General features: G+C 42.0%; 1 long non-coding RNA gene across 1 annotated transcript in view; it reads right to left on the minus strand.

Moving 5' to 3' along the window:
- LOC109044676 (uncharacterized) overlaps positions 1 to 7508 on the minus strand; it is a 28246-nt gene extending 20738 nt beyond the window's left edge. The window contains exon 1 of the long non-coding RNA XR_002010313.2: positions 7391 to 7508. This is a non-coding gene — a long non-coding RNA (uncharacterized lncRNA). The remainder of the gene's footprint in view (positions 1 to 7390) is intronic.
- Between the last annotated feature and the right edge of the window lie 455 nt (positions 7509 to 7963).

The following is a 7963-nucleotide window of genomic DNA, read 5'->3' on the forward strand; positions in this document are numbered from 1 at the left end:
GAAAGCTTAAGCAGGCCCGCCATAAGCAGGGGGGACACTGGGTCCCTGGTACCGGGGCCCTGGCCCCCATGCCGCCGGTGACAAACCACTACGGATTCACATATAACCCTTGTCTCGTGAGGAAAAGTGAAAAATTCCGCTTAAGGTGAATAAATTTTCAAACACACACTGGGGCACTTTGGAATTCACGTTGTTCACAAACACCGGTTGTTCCCTTGGCAACATCGCAGTGGCGCGGCGTGCTTTGCGATATATTGATTGATCTTCCATTCAAACCCATGGTAAAGGATCGATTAACAGAGCGTTCGCAGTGAACACCTTAAAGATCGGTTCTTTACCATAGCCTCAACTGGAGAAATATCGATAGCGTAATGTGGCCCCCTTGCCGCCCGCCCGGGTCCTGATATTCGATTCTCGTCGTCGTTTTATTTAACGGTTATTCTGCCGTGCTAAGGAAAAACGCCGCACAAACATTCAAAAGTTGCCAAATTTCCTTCGAAAAAATGTATGTTTTTGGGGAAACTCATGATTATTTTTCCTTGAAATTTTCAGGAGCTTCACGTGAAATTGCGGAAAAAATCACCTGCAAAATTAAAAGGAACACATTCATAAGTTTACCAGGAAATTCGTGTTTTATCTTAGGAAATTTGGCAACGCCTGAAGGTTCATACGGCGTTTTTCCTCAGCACGGCAGTATTATCGGACACAATGTTTGTTTTGATGCGTTTGCATTTGCGGCAGTGCAGCGGCCGCCGCGCCGTGCCGAGCGTTAAAATCGCACTCGCGCGAATTTATCACGCGAATTGCGGCTAGCGAATCAGCGCGGATGCCACGTTTGTCCTCGAATTGCCGAATTTCCACCCGGATTGAAAGATTTCCGGAGTGTGGGTGGCTCGAGCTGGCAACGCTGGAGGTCGTAAGTGTTGCCAGGCGATGTTCAGCGGCTGTCAATGCAATTAGCGCTGCTCTGCGCGCGGAGATGGCGCCCGAACTTCGGTGACCCGGCGAGTGACCATCCTGCCGTGGTAAGGAAAAACGCCGTATGGACCTTCTGGCGTTGCCAAATTTCCTTTGATAAATCACGAATTTTATGGTCAACTTATAAATATTTTCCTTCCGATTTTTCAGATGATCTTGCTCGCAAGTTTACCTAAAGTCCCTGAAAATCTCGAGGAAAAATATTCATAACTTTCCTCAAAAATAAGCATTTTATCGAAGGAAATTTGGCAACTCTCGAATGTTCATACGGCGTTATTCCTTAGCACGGCAGTAAGGAAAGACGCCGTATGAACCTTCTGGCGTTGCCAAATTTCCTTTGATAAAACACGAATTTCCTGGTAAATTTATGAGTATTTACCTTTCGATTTTTCAGATTATTTTGTACGCAATTTCACCTAAAATTCGTGAAAATTTCAAGGAAAAATATTCACACCTTCCCCAAAAAATAAACATTTTATAGAAAGAAATGTGGCAACTCTCGAATGTTCCTACGGCGTTCTTCCTTAGCACGGCAGCATTCTTTACCAGTGATGTACCGTGCTTTGCGATAGATCGATTGATTTGCCATTTAAACCCATAGGAAAGGATCGATAAACAGGGTGTTCGCAAAGAACACGTTAATAATCGATTCTTTACCATGGTTTCAAATGGGGAATTGTCATATTTCGCCACTGAGAAGACTATCCGACCAAATTGCGGCTTTCAAGTCCTTTCAAGGTACAGATCTTTTATTTCAATAATTGCAAATAATAATTGATCAACCAATCGATGGTTCCAAAATTTTAAAGCACATTCATAAAATTCCCGGAATTTTAAAAGCGTCACCCCTCAAAGCCCTTCACCCAAAAAGTGATTCGTGATACGTGAGATCCTCTTGAAGAAAAATAGAAGGGTTGAATCCCCCAATGGAGTCAATAGGCGCGTATTTAAATGTGCCCTTTCTACTTTGAATCAGCTGTCCCGTCAAGACGTGGCTTCGGACATTGGATAGCTTGGACGTCCAAGTTAAATTTTCAGGCTGTGATTTTATTTTTAGCCCTTTATGCCTCTACCTCCACCCCCTCCTCCTGCACCCGGAACGCAGGATTAATGGTCCGCGCAGTTGCCATCATCTGCCGGTGTTTTCAAGTCATTGAGACAGGTCTTGAGTTTGAATCCCGTCGGTGGCGACGAAATTTCGCCAAACTGATGAGCGAGTACCTGATGAGACAGATTTCACTCATATTCGATGCCGAAAAAATTGGGGAAAAAACTAAGGGCATGGGTTTGATTAATATACCCGCCTATATCTGTGATAAAAGGGTGAAATTGTCATTTCAGTGATCCTACGCATGTAAAAAGCACAGAAAAAACGAAAATCGAGGTGTATGAACTCAAACATTTCCGAAAATCCTTACCATGAAGCTCTAAAATTAAATCATCGTACTTTGATGCGCACTTCATTTTCATTCTTGATGGTTATGGAGGTTTAAATACTATGCAAAAAAAAATCTACTCATTTTCTCAATTTTCGACTTCAAATTTTTATTTTTTAAATGAACACGCTATCACAAGCAATATTTTTAAATACTATGCAAAAAAATCTACTCATTTTCTCGATTTTCGACTTCAAATTCTTATTTTTTAAATGAACACGCTATCACAAGCAATATTTTTATCCGCTATACTTCAATTAATTCAGGCGGCAAATTGACATCACCACACATATCGCTAAAGAGGCGTTTTTCACAATCATGCTTTTTCAAACTCCCCGAGTCACTCCAAAGCTACGTCGTCACCAGCGAAATCGTCGGAATTCAGTTTTAAAAGTTGCTACCACGAGAAAAATGTTCGAATATTTTATTCGTCCATTTAAGTACGCTTCCTTATACTGGGTGTCTACCGGACGTAACAACCGGAAAATATCAGAAAAAATGAGGGGAATCAGTCATGGATCAGGAAATTCTAAAGGTTTCAAACATTTGATTAATTTCTCTAAAAATGTCGATTTTTAAAATCGAACTAGTGTCAATTTATTCGCGCAAAAAGTCATGGAATCTCGTCTCAAATATGAGGATAAATCAGAAATACATGAGGAAAATTAAAAATTGAATTTTAGTAGAAACGTCGTATCTCCATCCACGTGGCAAGGGGCCCTCGAGAAATCAGAGGCGGATCCAGTAATTTGGCAACACCGGATTTCCTCTATTTAAACCTGTGTTAAATAATCGATTGTTGTCGGAGCACCTGGCCCCTCTAAGAATCGATACATTTCCATAGGTTTAAATTGAGAAAAGACAATTTTGCGTATTTGCTGGATCCGCCGATGCGAGAAATTCGCGCACATTCGGAATAATTATTTCGAGTACGTCAAAATGATATTGAAAATTGACATTGATGGACCATAAATAAAATATGTCTTCGAAGTCAGGCGATCCAGTCTCATGGCAAGCCTGGAGAGAAGGAGATGGGAGCCAGAAGGCGAAAGCTCTATCAAAAAATCGGTCCGTCGGAGTAAAAATAAAAATGGTGATCGTCCATCGGCAGCGGGAAGAAATTAAAATAATTCGGGATGCGTGCCCCCGGCCGGGTAGGCAACCGGCGAGGGTGAGTGGCAGAGGGCCAGCCGACAGGCCGAAACCGAGAGTGGTACATTTTCTCTATTCAAATGTGCTCCGCGAACAGCAGTGTTTTCCGCCAACGTTGGCAGATTGCGAGGAAAAGACGGTCATTTCAGGCTATGATAGAGTCCCTGTAAAGGGATAGCACGGGCCGGGGATGTCGGTAATTTTGAGGCTAGAACAGGGAGTTTTTAGGACTCAAAAGGGCAGCCAACCTATGAATTCAAACTATTCAGAGTGATTTATTACTACAGTTGTTACGACCTATCGTTTGTAAAGCAAATGTTTCACTTAGTTTTTGCTTGTGTTCACTCGTTTTGGCGGAAGAACACTCACTGATCAACATTCTTGGCCATCTTGGTTTGACATTGAAATCTGAAGATTGGCAGGGATATTTTTTGTGTTAGAAGGTTGTGTGCCCTTCTGGGCCCCAAGAGCTCCAGAGAAATTGTTGGATGAATCGGTTCGAAAATTTCACCGTATTCTGTCGGCAGCACAATGGAAATTCAGTGAAATATTCGGACAGATTCGTTACACAATGGACCACTAGACTAGGCACGAATTTCAGCATTCTGATATATTTTTCTGAACCAAAATTTCACGTAAAACAGGATGCGCACAAAAAAAAAAATTACCAAAATCGATTCTTTCCGAAGATATTCAATGATTCTTCGTGCGTGAATTCAAACCACCGGCTCATGAAAACTCAATGCTCTACGTGACTCACATCGCGCGCTAAACGTTATCATGACGGTCTCTGCGATATAAAAATCTGGCAACATCAATCTTGACGCTTTGTCTCAGCTACAGCAAGTTGCATATAGTTTGAACAACGTATGGTGGGAAATGAACATTGCTCGATTGAGAAGCTTGCTGAAATCGTTGTAGTGCGCGATTTGACTCGCGTAGAGCTTTGAGTTTCTTGTGATTGGGCAGTTCAAATTCCTCGTAACCAATATGAAATAAAAAAGTTAATATCTTCGTTAGGAGTTGGTTTCAGTAATTTTCGTTGTGTGAATCGTGTCTTAGGTAAAATTCTAGTCAAGAAACACGTATCTGATTGCTTAAATTCGTACCTTGTCTACTGGTCCATTTCTCTGTACAAAAATGAAATGGCGGCGGGAATTTTGAAACGTCGCGTGGCGCTTGCGATACTTCGGCCGGAAGGAGACGATATCCCGACATGCCCGTTCTCTCCCGACATGAGCACTCTGGATCTCAGATTCGCATTTTCGATCTCAGCGGAGAATCCAGGGATTTCCGCGGAAAGGTGGCAACGGCGCGGAGGCTATAAGGGGGTCGACGCCCGTCGGCCCAGTAGGCGCCGATCCAAGTTAAACACAACCCGCTGCTCGCATCCCCCCGTCCCCCTCCCCGCCGCCCGTTCCCCCTCGGCCCCCTCCTGAGGGCCCCCCTCGACGAGCCAACACTTCCGTGATCGCAGATTTGAATGTGCTCCCCCCCGCCCCCCTCCGGTCCCTGCCGCCCCCCTCACCCGCCCCGCCCGTCCTCGCCCCAACGACGTCGGTTTCCCATGTTTTCTTTCGTTTTCCGCGCCGGATCCGTATACGCTGCCGCGCTGAGTAAAAACGACGTATAAGCATTACTATGTTGCCAAATTTCCTCTCAGGAAATATTTGTTTTTGAAAAAAGTCACAAATATTTTTCCTCGAAATTTTCAGACTCTTTGAATCGAATTACGAACGAATTTCCTCTGGGAAATCGGAGAAGAAATATTCTCAGTTTGTTCTGAGAATTCGTGATTTGTATAAACAAATTTGGCAACACCTGACGGCTTATACGGGGTTTTCACCTAACACGGCGGTGCGTTTCTATTTCTGATTTTTGGTCGTTATGAAATCGTTTTGAAATGATTAGGTGTCGTGATAATCTCGGGGAATGGTTCGTTAAAGAGACATGTGGTCGGGTTTTGGCCGTGGATCGTGGCTGGGGGAAAAAAGCCTCTTGGATTCATAGTCCAGACTTTTTAAAGTTCCAAGAATCTGGAGCCCGAATCCCAGATACTTTTTTTTTCCAGTAATCGCAGAAAAAAGAACCGTGGATCTAGCCGTCTTCTCAGCTCCTTTTGCCGCCAGCTAAAAAATGTGTTTCGTTATCTTCTTACGTGAATAAAAAAGTATGGGGTCTTCAATTTCATTATTGTATTTGAAGCCGAACCTAGAATAAATGGACTGCATTTTGCAATTCGGAGCTACAAAATCTGGCATAGTTTAGAAACAACGTATGCACCATTAGTTTCCTTATGCACATAAGTGTTTTTACAGATGAGCCAGGAATTATAGTTCCGAATTGCAAAATGTAGTCCAAATCGAAGATAAATATCACGACGCCTCTTCTTGGAACCCGATTCCAACGATCTCAAATCGAAGAGACGAAACTTCATCCTAACCTTGAACAACTGTCACTTTCGAATTGAATATCTACCAGAAGGATATTGGTCGTTTCTGACTAAAAATTTCACCAACTTTTCATCTGGTTACACACGAAAATCAGGAACATTTCGCACAGAAATCTCACTTTCGTACTCACTTGACCTTAAATAAACATTTTAAGTCATTTTTACGTTTCTTCATCCGAAAAACCGACGTTTTTTGCACCAACTTCAAACGACCGTAATTCTAGCTCAGAGTGCCCCTTTTAATTACACCTCGCCCCAAAGCGTCCGCACTACTATTCTTTTAATTAAAGTTTGAATTATAAAGGGCCGAAAGTTCCTTTCCCGCCGAACGGCACGGAGCTTGAATAAATCGCGGAAAATATCAAGTTTCAATTTCTCGAGCCCTTTTTTCAGGTTCCGAGAAATTCCCGCGAAACTTCCTGGAAAAGCGGCCGCGGGAAGAGGCAAGACGGGCTCCTTCCGGAGGAAAAGCAACGATGATTATTCGGGATGGTGCTAAGTTATTACCGAAATAAGATTAACGACTTAATATTAATTGCATTGAATGAGGCTCCGCTCTAGGTTGGGTGGCGGGATTGGATTTTCAGCCGTGCTAATAGGGTCCTAATTTCCAGCCCAGCCCAACCGTACACTCTGCCGTGCTAAGGATAAACGCCGTATGAACCTTCAGGCGTTGCCAAATTTCCTTTGATATAACACTAATTTTCAAGAACATTTTTGAATATTTTTCCTCCAATTTCTCAGAAAATTCTGTTTGTAATTTGATCTAAAACTTCTGAAAATTTCAAGGAAAAATATTCATGACTAACCTCAAAAATGAACTTTTGATCTAAGGAAATTTGGCAACTCTCGAATGTTCATACGGCGTTCTTCCTTAGTACGGCTGCACTGCCCCTCCACTACTTTGCCGCACTAAGGAAGGACGCCGTATGATCCATTAGGCGTTGCCTGATTTCCTCCGGAAACAATGGATTTTCAAGAAAACTTGTGATATTTGTCCTCAGATTTTTTTGGAGGATTCCGTTGGCAATTTTATCTAAAAAGTCTGAAAATGTTTAGGAAAAATATTCATAATTTTTGTTCAAAAATTCATATTTTCTGAGCGATTCCTATTTCTGGTGCGTAGCTGTCAGAAAGCGTGACCCTAGAACCATCCTTAATATTTGTTCAAATCATTATTACTGCACTATACGTCAACTTAAAATACACACGGTTTCCACTCAATCGAAATGAGGTTTATTTTTCCAGAGCCGACTTTTATCCTTTTTTTGCAAGTATCGAAAAAAATATCCATCCGCTTTCTGTCAAAGAGAAAACTAAAGAGAAAAAAAAAAAATCATGTGGTCCATAAAATTATACGCAAAATATCTACCTGATATATTTTTTGGAGCTCTGTTCTTTGTCATCGTCCCGCCCGGAGCGCGGATACGCAACTTTGAAATCACTTCTCAAAGTCAACGATTCCGTACATTTCTCGAAGAATCTGTAAAAAATCAAACAAAATTGTTTAAAATTAGTTATTGAACGTAGAGGCAGCACTGGAAAAAAACACATTTGGATCTAGAGTCCAGACTCTTGAAAACATTGACAAGAAAAAATACTCTTGATTGAATCAGATTTTTGCTTAAATCAAAAGAAAGGAAAGTAGGGGTGGGTCGAAAAATCCCAAATTCGGCGTTACGAATTTTATAAACGGCCCCAAAAACCTCTGCATTGTCACAGTGTAAAGCGCATAAATGGGCGTATTTAAATATTGCCGAGAGAAGTGTTCATATTCCAAAGCTACATTTTAATAATAATAGGATTCGACCGTTCATGGATGAGAGACAAGGTTTTACGACAGAAGATAAAAAGTCTCGCTTTTTTTATTACAGACCTTTAAGTCCCTCAATAGGAAAAGTTTCCCTTGTTCCCGGGGTGCTCTATAACGTCCCCCGGTCACGTA

The sequence above is a fragment of the Bemisia tabaci genome, chromosome 10 (assembly GCF_918797505.1).
Source record: "Bemisia tabaci chromosome 10, PGI_BMITA_v3".
In the NCBI taxonomy this organism is placed as follows: Eukaryota; Metazoa; Arthropoda; class Insecta; order Hemiptera; family Aleyrodidae; genus Bemisia; species Bemisia tabaci.